We start from the raw sequence: 16,852 nt of genomic DNA, 5'->3' as shown, positions 1-16,852 counted from the left end.
CCGGGGGGCTGTGCCGGCCTGCCGGGGGGCTGTGCTGATGTCCGGGGGTCTGTGCAAGCATCGTCCGATGGGACTACAAGTCCCATCGGGCGATGCCTGCTACCATGACAGTGATTGACACATTAGCCAATGATGGGACAGTAGTAGTCCCATCATCCGGCTAATGTGTTAAATGTTAAAAAAAAAAAAAAAAAATACTACATACATACTACATGCATGCTACATACATACTACATGCTACATACATACTACATACATGCTACATACATACTACATACATGCTACATACATACTACATGCATGCTACATACATACTACATGCTACATACATACTACATGCATGCTACATACATACTACATATATACTACATGCATGCTACATACATACTACATGCTACATACATACTACATGCATGCTACATACATACTACATATATACTACATGCATGCTACATACATACTACATGCTACATACATACTACATATATACTACATACATACTACATACATGCTACATACATACTGCATGCTACATACATACTACATACATACTACATGCATGCTACATACATACTACATATATACTACATGCATGCTACATACATACTACATGCTACATACATACTACATATATACTACATACATACTACATACATGCTACATACATACTGCATGCTACATACATACTACATACATACTACATACATACTACATGCATGCTACATACATACTACATGCATGCTACATACATACTACATGCATGCTACATGCATGCTACATACATACTACATGCTACATACATACCACATACATACTACATACATACTACATACTACATATATACTACATGCATGCTACATACATACTACATGCTACATACATACCACATACATACTACATACATACTACATACATACTACATGCTACATACATACTACATATATACTACATGCATGCTACATACATACTACATGCTACATACATACCACATACATACTACATACATACTACATACATACTACATGCTACATACATACTACATATATACTACATGCATGCTACATACATACTACATGCTACATACATACCACATACATACTACATACATGCTACATATATACTACATGCATGCTACATACATACTACATATATACTACATGCATGCTACATACATACTACATGCTACATGCATGCTACATACATACTACATACATACTACATGCTACATACATACCACATATATACTACATACATACAATACATTCATACAATACATACATAGACATACAGTACATATAACATAGAGTAACATACTTACCAATACTTGTCACATTGTTCCCCGAAGCCATTGTCTTTTCCGGAATAAATATTAACATAACAAACCACAAAAATACTCACCCACGATCCGAAGCAGTCCACGAATGTGTCCTACGACGATCTTGGGTAGAGAACTGCAGCATCAGATGATGCTGCCGTTCTCTACGGGCTGCAGGAATCCAATGACGGAAGGTAGGTATCCTTCCGCACTGTATTCCTCCGCCACTTAAAAAAAAAAAGTCCCTAGTCTCACTTTATGCCATTGCTGCGTGGGAATTTCCCACACAGCAATGGCATAAAGTGAGACTAGGGACTTTTTTTTTTTTTAAGTGGCGGAGGAATACAGTGCGGAAGGATACCTACCTTCCGTCATTGGATTCCTGCAGCCCGTAGAGAACGGCAGCAACAGCTGATGCTGCAGTTCTCTACCCAAGATCGTCGTGGGACACACTCGTGGACTGCTTCGGATCGTGGGTGAGTATTTTTGTGGTTTGTTATGTTAATATTTATTCCGGAAAAGACAATGGCTTCGGGGAACAATGTGACAAGTATTGGTAAGTATGTTACTCTATGTTATATGTACTGTATGTCTATGTATGTATTGTATGAATGTATTGTATGTATGTAGTATATATGTGGTATGTATGTAGCATGTAGTATGTATGTAGTATGTATGTAGCATGCATGTAGCATGCAGTATGTATGTAGCATGCATGTAGTATATATGTAGTATGTATGTGGTATGTATGTAGCATGTAGTATGTATGTAGCATGCATGTAGTATATATGTAGTATGTATGTAGCATGTAGTATGTAGCATGCATGTAGTATATATGTAGTATGTATGTAGCATGTAGTATGTATGTAGCATGCATGTAGTATATATGTAGTATGTATGTAGCATGTAGTATGTATGTAGCATGCATGTAGTATGTATGTAGCATGCATGTAGTATGTATATGGTATGTATGTAGCATGTAGTATGTATGTAGCATGCATGTAGTATATATGTGTTATGTATGTGGTATGTATGTAGCATGCATGTAGCATGCATGTAGTATGTATGTAGTATGTATGTAGTATATATGTAGTATGTATGTAGCATGTAGTATGTATGTAGTATGTATGTAGCATGCATGTAGCATGCAGTATGTATGTAGCATGCATGTAGTATATATGTAGTATGTATGTAGCATGTAGTATGTAGCATGCATGTAGTATATATGTAGTATGTAGCATGTAGTATGTATGTAGCATGCATGTAGTATATATGTGTTATGTATGTAGCATGTAGCATGCATGTAGCATGCATGTAGTATGTATGTAGTATATATGTGGTATGTATGTAGCATGCAGTATGTATGTAGCATGCATGTAGTATATATGTGTTATGTATGTGGTATGTATGTAGCATGCATGTAGCATGCATGTAGTATGTATGTAGTATGTATGTAGTATATATGTAGTATGTATGTAGCATGTAGTATGTATGTAGTATGTATGTAGCATGCATGTAGCATGCAGTATGTATGTAGCATGCATGTAGTATATATGTAGTATGTATGTAGCATGTAGTATGTAGCATGCATGTAGTATATATGTAGTATGTAGCATGTAGTATGTATGTAGCATGCATGTAGTATATATGTGTTATGTATGTAGCATGTAGCATGCATGTAGCATGCATGTAGTATGTATGTAGTATATATGTGGTATGTATGTAGCATGCAGTATGTATGTAGCATGCATGTAGTATATATGTGTTATGTATGTGGTATGTATGTAGCATGCATGTAGCATGCATGTAGTATGTATGTAGTATGTATGTAGTATATATGTAGTATGTATGTAGCATGTAGTATGTATGTAGTATGTATGTAGCATGCATGTAGCATGCAGTATGTATGTAGCATGCATGTAGTATATATGTAGTATGTATGTAGCATGTAGTATGTAGCATGCATGTAGTATATATGTAGTATGTAGCATGTAGTATGTATGTAGCATGCATGTAGTATATATGTGTTATGTATGTAGCATGTAGCATGCATGTAGCATGCATGTAGTATGTATGTAGTATATATGTGGTATGTATGTAGCATGCAGTATGTATGTAGCATGCATGTAGTATTTATGTAGTATGAATGTAGCATGTATGTAGTATGTAGTATGAATGTAGCATGTATGTAGTATGTAATTTTTTTTTTTTTTTTTTTTACATTTAACACATTAGCCGGATGATGGGACTACTACTGTCCCATCATTGGCTAATGTGTCAATCACTGTCATGGTAGCAGGCATCGCCCGATGGGACTTGTAGTCCCATCGGACGATGCCTGCACAGACCCCCGGAGCCTGCACAGACCACCGGCAGGCCGGCACAGCCCCCCGGCAGGCCGGCACAGCCCCCCGGAGCCTGCACAGCCCCCCGGCAGGCCGGCACAGCCCCCCGGCAGGCCGGCACAGCCCCCCGGCAGGCCGGCACAGCCCCCCGGAGCCTGCACAGACCACCGGCAGGCCGGCACAGACCACCGGAGCCTGCACAGACCCCCTGGCAGGCCGGCACAGCCCCCCGAAAGGCCCGTACAGACCCCAGAGAGGCTGTACAAGGGCAGGAAAGGGTTTTTCTTATTCCGATACCGGAAGTCCCATAGACTTGAATGGGACTTCCGGTATCGGAATCGGCGATACCGATACTTTTTTTAAAGATCGGCCGATACCATCCGATACGATACTTTGAAGTATCGGACGGTATCGCTCAACTCTACTGGTGACCTGTCACATAGACAGACTCACCAGAGATCAGGACCAGCGAGCACGCTGGTATCTAGCGTAAACAGCGGGTATCCAAGAGCCGCGTGGCTCTTAGTTACCCGCTGTTTACCCTAGATACCAGCGTGCAGCGTCGCTGATCGTTGGTCTCCCACTTTCACACAAAGATATGCATGCTGGCCAGCGGGAGACCAACAATCAAAAAATGGCCCAGGACAATCCTGCATGATCAGCGATACCCGGCGGGGGGGCCGGTCGCTGATGATGTCACACATAGCGAGATCGCTGGAGAGATCAGTGATACGTCACAAGATCAGCGATCTCACTAGTGATCTCGCTGTGTGTGATGGGGCCCTAAGACCCCCAATTATCAGACAGGATTATAATGACAGGTAACTATACTGATGACATTACAGCTGATAACAAAGGATCCACCAATCACAAAAGATGATGTCACACCTGACCCTGCTCCCCCTCCTTTGACAATGAATTTTGCACATGCTTAATACACACTTTAATACAACAAATTTGGTCAGGGTGTGACTATTTTGACTATGTACAGGTGTTGTTTCCTGAAACAAAAGGAAGTCTAAAAATGTCCCAGTAACCAGAGTGAAAATTGCAAGATTTATATTTTTCATTTTGTTTAAAATTGTAATATATATCAAAAATTGCCAATTTTTTTTTAAAATACATGTAACACAAAAACCTGATTTAATCAATAGGTCATGTTCTGATTATAGATTCCCTTTAAGCCCTTCATGACCGGAGGTATTTTCGCTTTTGATTTTTTCCTCCCCTTCTTCCCAGAGTCACTTTTTATTTTTCAGTCAATATGGCCATGTGAGGGCTTGTTGTTTGGTTTTACCATACAGTATACTGGAAAACAGGAAAATAATTCAAAGTGCAGTGAAATTGCAAAAAAAAGTGTAATTCCACAATTGTTTTTCGTTAAACTGTCATTATGATTCTCCAAGTCATTACGAGTTCATAGACACCAAACATGTCTAGATTTTTTTTATTTAAATGGTGAAAAAAAATCCAAAATTTGTTAAAAAAAAATTGCGCCATTTTCCGATACCAGTAGCGTCTCCATTTTTTGTGATCTCAGGTTGAGTGAGGAATTATTTTTTGCCTGCTGAGCTGACGCTTTTAATGTTACCATTTTGGTGCAGATATGATCTTTTCATCGCCCGTTATTGCGTTTAAATGCAATGTTGCTGTGACCAAAAGAACGTAATTCTGGTGTTTTGACTTTTTTTCTCATTATGCCATTTATAGATCGGGTTAATTCTTTTATATATTAATAGATTGAGTGATTCTGAATGCGGTGATACCAAATATGTGTAGGCTTGATTTTTTTTATTGTTTTATTTTGAATGGGGTGAAAGGGGGGTGATTTGAACGTTTATATATTTTTTATATTTTTAAAACCATTTTTTTTACTTTTGGCATGCTTCAATAGCCTCCATGGGAGACTAGAAGCTGCCATAACCTGATCGGCCCTGCTACATACAGGCGATGATCAAATCGCCTCAATGTAGCAGAATTGTTCACTTGCTATGAGTGCCAACCACCGGGAAGCACTCATAGCAATCCGGCAATGACAACCATAGAGGTCTGCAGGAGACCTTTGGTTGTCATGCCAACCCATCGGTGATCCGCGATCACATGATGGATGCTACCAATGGACGGATTTCTGGCGTGTGTGCGGGAAGTGCATGTTAAGTGCCGCTGTCAGAGTTTGACAGGGGCATTAAATAGGTTAATAGCCGCGGGTGGATCGCGATTCCACCCGCGACTGTTCTGGGCACATTTCAGCTGTTCAAAACAGCTGACAAGTGCCTGGAAAGATGTGGGCTTTCCGCTGGAGCCCACATCAAAGGGAAGGTGTCCGACATCGGCGTACTATTACAGATGATGTCGGAAAGGGGTTAAAGCATTCAGTCTATTTAGAATATTATTTTAACTTTTATATATTGAATTACTTCACATAAAATAGTAACTCTATATAAACACTGCATTACTAGTATCATAGTTATCCTGAGTTAAAACATTATTCTAGAAAAGATGAAAATACAGATATTGATTTGAGGAGATGCATTTATTCAAATTCTAAAATCTTAGGTGATCTCTAATGTTCAGGAAATCTGTATATCACACTTGGCCACACTTGGATCCATGCTCAGGGTCCAGATTTTGATCACATTACTTTTCCAGGAACTTGTAGAACTGATTCATAATAAAATGTGCTGAAGCAAGGCACTATACCAGGTTCTAAACAGGACATGATGACCAATGATTGAACAAGAAAGCCAAGGTGGAATGAATACCAAAATCTAACTTGTGGATAGGGGTGAAAGGTATCAAAACAGGAGTAATTTTATCCAGTGTATGAGTTAGAGCTCACTCACACTGGTGAATAGCCAGCGTATAACTTGGATGAGTGCTATCCGATGTCATAATGGATAGCACTGGCTCCAATGTTATTCTATGGAACAGTGTCGAGTCTCGACTAGTGTTTATTTTATCATGCCGAGTCTGCATTAGAAAAATATCGCTACATGCTGCTGTTAGCAGCACAAATTGGACAGCGAGCACCCATACAAGTATATTGTTGCGTGCAAAACATTGGACTGCAATGGGTTGTCATCCGAGTGCAGTCCGATATACGCTGACTCACAGAATGGAGAAGATAGATAAATTAAGTTCTCCATCTTCTCTGCACCTGTGATCCAATTCTTGCATGGAAGAGAATCGGATCTCAGTAAAATGAAACTTAGCTCACACCTTCGCATCAGAAATTCAGCTGAGGGTCATTTGCATATAGCATCCAATCTCACATGAGAGAATCATCAGATGCTACATGCAAGCGTGACGAAGCCCTTAAAGCTAAAGTAATCTATTTGTGTACGCTGCAACAATTGTATCACCTACTCCATTGCTTTCAATATCCATCACAACAATTACCTTGCATACTCTCGTAAAATGACAGCACATTTTCTGCATCATGGTGTTCCTGATAGAGAAGTAATTTTTTTCCCCATCATTTGGAACAATTTGGGACTTCTAAATGTTCTTAAATATCCATTCTCAGCTTCACTATCTTCTTCTGGGTCCCCTGACCTCTGTATTGCTCCATGTCGGCTTTTGCAGGTTACCTGGCATGGATTCATGACATCATCTCCTTAGACCTATTTAAGGCCTGTTGACACAAAAGTGTCTAGACCTTTGTGATTGGTGTGCTCCAGCTTCTGTCCATACTGTGTTTACTTGCTTCCATCCCTGCTGGGTTGTGCTTCATTCACCCTTTGGCTCCTGATGTTTCAGAGTGTGCTAAGTTCTCTTTGCCCACATGCCTTTGAACTTGGTGTATCAATGCCTGGGCTCCCTGTGTCCACCCAGACCTGGGGTTAGAGGATCCACCTCACCTGTTGAGCCTTGAAATTAACCTGTCATAGCTCAGATCTCTATAGAAAAGCCTGCAACCAGAAATAACCCCATCACAACTACTCAATTGTTATTATTCTGCTCATCTGGATGGAAGTCTTTAAAGTGGTTTTCTGCCGTTTTATTAAAGTATTTAATTAAAAGGGTTGTTGTCCCTTTTAAAATGTTTTTGTACTATAGGGTTGCAGAGGTCAAAAGCATCAAACAGAGAAATTACTCTTCCTCCATGGGTCTCCAGCTGCTCCGGTTTTGTTGAACTGGCAGTGGCATGACACATTTACAGGGCTCATAACAACTGTAGCCTGTAACTGGCTTCAGTAGATGACATTATTCACTGAACCCAGTGATTGGCTGCAGCAGGTATTACTAGTGTAGACATGATGTCAGCAGCATTGCAGTTGATCAACAAAGATGGTCGCTGCAGTAGACCTAGGTAAAAAAGTATTAGCGCAGATTGATATTTTACAGCTCTCCAACCCTGTGGAACAATAAAATTTGACATGATACACATATAGTAAAATATTATGTAATTATTCAGCAAGTTATATAAAGTTATTAATACCGTAAGTTATTAAAATTATTAATAAGCTTTTAGTGTGAATTCTTTCCCAACATCTAAAGCTGAGCTACCAAAAACTGTCCTGTATGTACTTGTAATGCTTTGTTTCTGTCCATACACTTTTAAGCTTTGGGAGATCAGATGGCTTATTTTCCAACCCACATGTTAATTGCATGCTCCCCATATTTAATGTCCAGGATGCTCCAAATTCACCATCCGGCTGTAAGGTGTCAGAAGATAGTAGCCATGGTTGAACTTCCGCTTTAGGTCGCTCTGGCACTTTACAGGAAATTTGTGTCCTCGGCCAAGTGTGCTGCCTCATTTAGAGTGCGTTGCACTCACTTGCAGGCCTCAGGCCTTCTGAGTCCTCTGATCTCCATCCCCAGGAACAGCCGGTATAAAAATCAGGCGACACCCAGTTTGTTTCAACAGTCAAAATACAGGACAGTTCAAGTACATCCGATTGTAATATGCAAGATCAAGAACTGTTTCAGTAATACAGTACATGTTCTATTTAACTTTCAGTTCCAGTTGGACTAACCCTACGCTTATTGGTTCCTTCAGCCCCAGGAATTTTCCAACAGGCCTAGCAGTATGGCGCCCCTGAGGGTCCAGTTGCCACAGAGATACTGCACCACAGCCAAAGGTGTGGTACCCCGCTCTCTGGAAAGGAGGGGGCACTACCTAGGATCCACACACTAACACCCAGCACTAGACCTCTCCAGGCCAGGGAGGAACTAGGTAGAGGGTGTGGGTGGAGGAAGTAGATAAGAGAAGGACAGCTGAAGAGAAAGCTGACACTTGGGAGTGGAGAGTTGTCATGGTAACAGGAGTCAGGAAGGAGAAGGCAGTTGCTTGAAGGGACTGTAGAAGTGAGTAGCTCGTCCCCAGACTAGAGAAGAGTGAGAAGAGAAAGAAGGGGTCCTAGGGGCATGGGAAGTGAAGAATCCATCTGTGGCACCCCAATTCATGCCGACTGTAGTCGGGTGGAGGGACCAGGTTGCAGTAGGGGACCAGCCCCAGATTATTGGAGAAACTGAGGACTCAGCTAGAAACCGGAGGCTGTAGCATCTATTTGTGCAACAGCCAAATCCGCACACTTTTGCTGAAAAGGCAGCCAGATAGGATGAAGGGGACCAAGAGAACGTCGCCCGACAGGATCCGAGGCTGCTGACTTCGGACACTGTGTGTAAAGGTGCAGGGCAGAAGAGACAGGAGCCAGCGTAGAGAGATGGCCAGGAAAGAAACATAAGAAAGGGGTTCTGGTACAGTGGACCCCAAACTTCCTGAGAGCTGGCTAGACCACCAACCTGGAGGACACAGCACCCCGGCTGGGGATTGTAACTGGAAGAACTCTGAGTAAAAGTGTGAAGACTGCACTCTGCTGTGTCCTCAGATTACTGAGTCATTTGCAGTCTTATCCTGGGTCGGAGTTACCACAGCAAATTTAGTAAAATAATCGGTCATTATCAGACAGTGTTCATATCCCTGGTGAGCTGGACCCACAGTCAAGTAGTCGATCATCAATACTTCTAGGGGAGCAGAAGTCATGATGGTCTTCGTAAGGGCTCTTTGTTCTTGAGGTTTGGCCAGTTCGCAGTTCCTGCACCTGTGACAAGCTTCATCTACTGCAGCCTTAAGCCAAGGATGGTAAACCAACTTCTGCAGCCACTGGAATGTCTTCTCCGGGCCAAAGTGGGCTCCTCTCTCATGGGCTTTGGTGGCCACCTCACTGATCAATTTTTCAGGAAGCACCACTTGCCAGGTGACCCCCAGCTCTCGTGCTAGCTGCACTTTCTGATACAACAAACCATCTTCTAACTGGATCCTCTCCCATTGCCAGTGATTCTGCAAGATTCCCGGGGACAGGGTCTCCCTCTTTTCTCAGCCTGGAAGTTGTTTCAAAGCCACCCATCGTCTCAATTGAGTGAGTTCTCCATCCTCTTGTTGTAGCCGGACCCAATCATCGCAGGGCTGTCCCAGGGTGTGTTCTCTGGATGCCTTCCTGATCTGTCCCTGTGTTGCCGCTAACGTCCTGGCAGGGTTCAGAAACCAAGGGATCTCTTCGGCCTCCAGCTTTTCATCCCATTTATGCCCAGGTCGCTCGTGAGTTACTCTGGATAGAGCATCAGCATGCTTATTCTCAGCTCCTCTCCGATATATAATCTTGTATCGATACTTTGCCATGCGGGCCACTCATCTCTGCTCCAGAACCCAGTTTTGCATTTTCGAGGTGGGCCAGAAGATTGTTATCGGTGCGCACCAAGACTTCAGATCTGAACAGGTACTCGGCGAATTTCTCAGTCATTGCCCACACTAAGGCCAGCCGTTCTACCGGGTGAGTCATAAAGGACGGACGTTTTTAAACTAATCATAAAATCGTTAAATATTTATTAAATATAAATGTATTCACAGATTTGGTTACGTATACTAATAGCATTTGACAAATTCAAGTGTGGAAAACAACATCTGCCATGTGGTGGCCATTATCAGTGATGCATTTCCAAAGGCGTTCTTGGAAGTTGGCATCAACACGTTCCAACACAACTCTGTCGATTTGGGCAACTTCCACTCGAATAGCTTCCTTCAGTTCTTGTAATGATCAAGGCTTAAGCTTGTATACACGTGATTTGAGGTGACCCCACAAGTAATAATCGCACATGGACAGGTCTGGGGACCTAGGAGGCCAATTAATATCGCCAAACCTGGAAATGATGCGACCAGGGAAGAGAGGGCGAAGAACGTTCATTGTTGCTCCGGCTGTGTGGGCCGTTGCCCCATCTTGTTGAAACCACACACTAGAGATGGGGATATGTTGCCGTCGTAACTCAGGAACAAAGAAGTTATTTATCATGGCGATATAACGTTGTGAGTTCACGGTAACAGTATTGCCATTATCGCCTTCGAAAAAGTACGGACCGATCACGCCATATTTGCCCATAGCGCACCACACCGTTACCTTAGGGCTGTGCAGCGGTCGTTCATGTAATTCTTTCGGATTTTCATAGGCCCAATAACGGCAGTTCTGCTGATTAACCATGCCATTGACATGGAAATGAGCTTCATCACTCATGAATAAAATAAGGTTGTCGTTTTGCTCAATAATTGCTTCCATCTCATGTGCGAACTTCAGTCGCGCTGCGTAATCCCCGCGCTCCAACTGTTGCACAATGGCCAATTTATAGGGGTGGAAATGCAGGTCTAAATGCAAAATACGCCTTACTGTACGATTACTGAGGGCAAGTTCTAAAGAATGTTTCCGAGCAGATCGACTCGGACTACGCAGCATGGCTTGCCTGACGCGTTCCACATTTTCAGGGGTAAGTGCCGTTCGTGGAGCCCCCGGTGGTCGTTTGTTCATTAGTGTACCTCGTGTACGGAGTGCTTCAACCCAACGTAGGATAGTGTTACGAGCGGGAACAGCTTGATTTCTGTGAATATTGAAATGACGCCGAAACTCACGCTGAATGGCTGTGATACACTCATTATTCTTGACAAAACTGTCGTACGCAAAAACGCGATGTTCTATCGTCCACGGCACCATAGCTTAAACTGAAACTAAAATAAAAACAATGCTTTCACCTCACAAGCATAACCCCGCCTCCCGCACATCTCTACCTCCACCTGGTGGTGAGTTATAGCCACTTCAAATACATCCGTCCTTTATGACTCACCCGGTAGTTTGAAATTGAAAGCACTGTAGTTATCTGGATTTCATTCAAAGTCGTGAAGATACCGTCTCACATAAGCAATCCCTCACTCTTTCTCATCCTGTATCTGCAACAATACAGCTCCTAACCCATGTAAACTTCCATCAGTGTGGAGATTGAAAGGTTGAGAGAAATCTGCATAAGCCAGTACGGGTGCTTCAGTCAGGGCCATTTTTAGGGCTTGGAAAGCTTCCTGTTGGCTTTCTCCCCACTAGATGGTCCAATTCTTTGCATCGGAAGGTATTCCCTTCAACAACTCCAGCAGCGGATTGACAATACAAGTAAAGTTTTTCACAAACCATCGATAGTATCCGGTAAGTCCCAGAAAGGCCCTGACATCCTTCACGGTCTTTGGAGTGGGCCAGTCCTGCACTGCTGCAATCTTCTCATGGACCGTTCTCACCCCTTCGGCAGATACGACATGTCCCAGGTATTCAATCTGCTTGCGAAAAAGGTGACATTTCCGAGGTTTCACTTTCAGGTCATGTTTATGCAGCCGACTCAACACCTGTTCCAGCCGTTCCAGGTGCTCCTCTAAGGTGGCGGCGTAGATGATGTCGTCTAAGTAGATGAGGGTAGCTTCAAAGTTCAGGTCTCCCAAACATCTCTCCATCAATAGTTGGAAGGTCCCGGGTTTGCTGGTGAGGCCGAAAGGCATTCGATTGAACTCGAACAACCCATAGGCAGTATGAATGCGATCTTCGCCCGATCCTGCTCCGAAATGGGCACTTGCTAGTAGCCACTGGCCAGATCCAGCTACGAGAAGAACTTCGCTTTTCTCAGAGCAGACAAGGATTCCTCAATTCATGGTAGCGGTTACGAGTCTTGCACAGTGCAGGCATTCAGCTACTGGTAATCAACACAAATGCAGGGTCCCATCCTTCTTTCATACTAGAACAATGGGGGCAGCCCATGGGCTTTGGCTCTCTTGGATGACCCCACTCTGTAGCATACAGGTGTGGCCAAAAGTATTGACACCCCTGCAGTTCTGTCAGATAATACTCAGTTTCTTCCTGAAAATGATTGCAATCACAAATTCTTTGGTATTATATATTTAGAGGACACCGCTACAGCCACTGTCCAGGGATCAACTTGTTTCACTGTCGATTGAACGGCCTCTGGTGATATCAGCATACCCATTATCTGTGCTACTTCACTTTTGGGCGGGAGCATAAGACTTTCCTCTCCTAGGTTGACACAGTGCACTGGCACATTACCATCTTGAACTGTGGCTAACGTCCATGCAACGAGGAGCCCCGGAGGTAGTTGTACCATTAGAGAAGGCTATATCTGAACTTCTACTCCCTCAAGAGGGGTACAGGCTCGGATGGACAAAGTGAGCACAGTTTGACCTGGTGGGAGAATGAGGTTGCTAGTGGCTGGAACAACCACCTTCACCAATGTTTTTCCTTCACTTGACGTCTCTTGGGCCTGGGCCACCCATATCAGCTGTTGAAACACCTTTCTCTGGGAGGTGTGATGGGTCAGTGATTCAGGAACACTTCTGCCGACTCATTGACCAGGATGCCCCCGAGTTCTTTCAACACGTTCATTCCTAAAATCACAGTGGGTCCCATCCATTTCCTGGATCCCTGGCAGTTAACACGACTCCCTTCTGGCCCACATCTTTGCCACACACAGTGATTTGCATCCAGACCACCCCTGCGACCGGGAAGGGTAATTGATTAGCTGCCGTCAATTTAATTACTGGGCCCTATTCGGGACGCATTGCCTCAGTAAAATAAGTCTCAGGCATAGTAGTTACTTGGGAGCCGGTATCAACTAAACAGTGGATGGCCCGACCATCCATTTCGGCCCCGTACAAGAGGACTCAGAGACACTAAACTTGTGGAGCTTACGTTTCTCTTTCTTGACTTCTCAGGCTCTGGGCAGTGTCACCTAGCCACAGAGCCCACTAGTTTAACGGATGGTGATGGGGAGATCTCCCCCAGCATGTGCATCCGTGGGCATAATGTCCAATGTCTCCACCTGCAAAACAGATTGGCGGTTCTTCTGCGCGAGCTTGTCTTCTTTCCTGGCGAGTCGCAGGATTAGTTCAAGCTCTGAAGGGATCCGGTGCTAGGGGAGGTTTCTTTCTTAGGTCAGACCATTCTTCTCGCATGTCCTCAATTTACGTCCGGATTTCTCTCACCCAACTTGGTTCAGTCGCCAGCAGAGCGGTTATCTCCCTACTCTAGATCTTCCCTACCAGGGCTGTCACTCCCTGCTCTTGCTCGCATGCTCACGCCTCTGCCCCAACCTCCAGAAAGGACATACATGGATTAACCCGCAAGTGTTCCCGCAAAGCCTGTTTTAGCAGCGCATCTCTGAAGCCTGCCACTAGCTGTTCTCTCAAAACTATGTCAGGAGGCCCTACGCCTAAGTCATTCTGCTTAGCGATAGCAGCGTGGATCTCCTGCAGTGCATTCATGTATTGAGTCACCGACTCCCCCTCCCTTTGGACCTTTGGACATGGCTAAACAAGTGCATGCGCAATTATACAACGTCTATGGGGTCCCCCGTGCATCTCCTATAGGATTTGTAACACCTTGGTAAAGGTGTCTCGCTCATGCGGGGTCCGGCACATGATGGAGAACCTTGCCTCTGCATTCAGGGCCATCATGGCAATCTCTGCCTGTATAGCGGGGGTCATGGGGTGCATTCTCAACATGCTCTTGACCCATTCAGTCCAATCCCACAGTAAAGTGTTGCTCCCTGTGAACTTTGGGAGGCTGCTCAACATTGCAACCAGCAGTATACTGGCCCTTGGGGCACCCACAGCCGCTTGGTCTGTCACTTCCATGCCTGTGGACTGCATCCTGCTGACTACACCAAGTGAAAGCAGGTTGCAGGATGCAGTGACAGACAGAAGGCAGAGTAAGGCTATGTGCACACGTAGTGGAACTCTCGCGTAAGTTACCGCGAGAATTCTGGAATTCCATTCCGAGGGAAAATCACATTTTAAATTCCCATGGAAAAACTAGCGATTTGCAAGTGTAATTAGCTTGCAGAATGCTAGCGTTTTCCAAGCGATCTGGACCATCGCTTGGAGAATTGATTGACAGGTTGGTCACACTCGTCAAACATAGTGTTTGACAAGTGTGACCAACTTTTTACTATTGAGGCCACCTATGCAGCAGTAAAAGATGGGATGTAAAAAATAATTAAAAAAATAAAAAATATTGTTATTCTCACCTTCCAACTTCCCGCGCAGCCATCCTGCCTATCTCCACGCTCTCGTCTTCTTCCGGTCCCAGTAATCCTTTGTGCGAATGACCGCAAGACGTCGTACTCCCGCGACATCATCGTGAATGACCGCGAGAAGTCGCGCTCCCGCAAGACCGCGACGTCATCACTGTCATTCTCCAAAGGAGAACAATGCATTGCTATGTGGGCGGAATCGCCGCGATTCCGCTAAATTAATGAGCATGCTGCGTTTTTTACCGAAAAGCGATTCTGCCGCGGAAAAAAACGCAGCATTAACACAGCATTGCAAAATCCCATTGGAATGCATGGGATGCTTATTTTTCACGTTTTCGCGGCAAAATCGAGCATTTAAAACCGCCGGAAAACGTGAAAAAACCGCGACATGTGAACGCAGCTTAAGGGTTAACAAGTTTGACAAGTTTACTGTAACAGGGGGTTAACTCCTCTCAGGGAGATGAAGGGTTAACTGGGGGAATAACAGTGCAATTATAAAGGATATGAAGAGTTAATAAACCTCGGGACAGCAGTTTTTTGGTGCACTTATTATATCAGGAATCCTTCAAATTGCAGGCACTACTTGGGGGTTGATAGTGCCGGCCACGGCTTTTGCGATGTTGGTCCAAGGAGATTCTGTGGGCAATGACTGTCCATCTCCTGGCGGCAGTGGTTGGTCTGCAGCACCTTCCGCTGAGCCCTGAGTCCATGAGCATATGCAGCCGACACAAACAAGGCCACAGCACTATCAGGGTCCACCGTGGACATGCAGGGATATGTCGGTAAGGTGGGCCGCAGATATCTACCCAGCACCTGGTTCTCTCTGTGACACGTGCGCTGTACTCACGGTCGCGACATGCACGGCACCTCGCTTTCTGCCAGATACCGGGCACACCGCACTTCTTCCTCTATGGTCCCCGCGAGTGACAGTGGGAGTACCAAAACGCAGGCTGGCGCGGTCCTGTTGCTAAAGGGGAGGAGCGCACCTCTCTCTGCTGCGAGCTACCTGCTCCCGCTAAGGGCGGTTTCACACTTCCAGATAATTCTGGTACCGGAAAAACCGGTACTGGAGCTATCCGTGTCCATGTGTCTGTGTGGATATGTAGGCCATCCATGTGTGATCCGTGTGCTATCCGTATGTCCATGTGTACCATCCGTGTGTGATCCGTATGCTGTCCATGTGTCCGTGTATGGAAAAAATTGGTTTCAATGTTAACCCTATGACTCCTAAAAACGCACACGGACGCCATCCGTGTGCGGTACGTGTTTACATAGACCCATTGACTTGTATGGGTCCGTGTGATCCGTGCTGTTGCACAAAAACGGACATGTCAGCGTATTTTGCACACGGACACGCGGTCCATGAAAACACGCTGACATCTGCATAGACACATTCATTAGAATGTGTCTATGTATGTCAGTGTCTCCGGTACGTGAGAAAACTGTCACTACACGCACCGGAGCCACTGACGTGTGAAACTGGCCTAAGACTGACTGCTTCCATGCTCGCTGTCCCTGTACTCTCTTAGCCACGCCCCCTGCTTCCCAGTGCAAAGGTCTGTCCGGTCTCTTATTCCTCCGCTGGACAACAAGGGAGACAGCCCCGACAGTTCCGGACCCAGCACAAGACAGGTACTCAATGCCCGGTTCTTCTCCTTACACCGCTACGTCCATCTCCTCCTCCATTTGGACCTCGTGGCTTATTTTATGTCACTCACTTAAAACAACCTACAATTTACAAAAGTAAACTAGCTATTTAGAACCATGAGACGTAGGTCCAAGTGGAGGAAGAGTTGGACCTGTTGGTATGGGTGGCAGAGGCAAGGGAGGAGTTTCTAGGTTG

Source organism: Dendrobates tinctorius, unplaced genomic scaffold (genome assembly GCF_039654945.1).
Source record: "Dendrobates tinctorius isolate UK_male_01 unplaced genomic scaffold, ASM3965494v1 ptg000035l, whole genome shotgun sequence".
Taxonomy (NCBI): Eukaryota; Metazoa; Chordata; class Amphibia; order Anura; family Dendrobatidae; genus Dendrobates; species Dendrobates tinctorius.
This window is presented reverse-complemented; position numbering follows the sequence as displayed.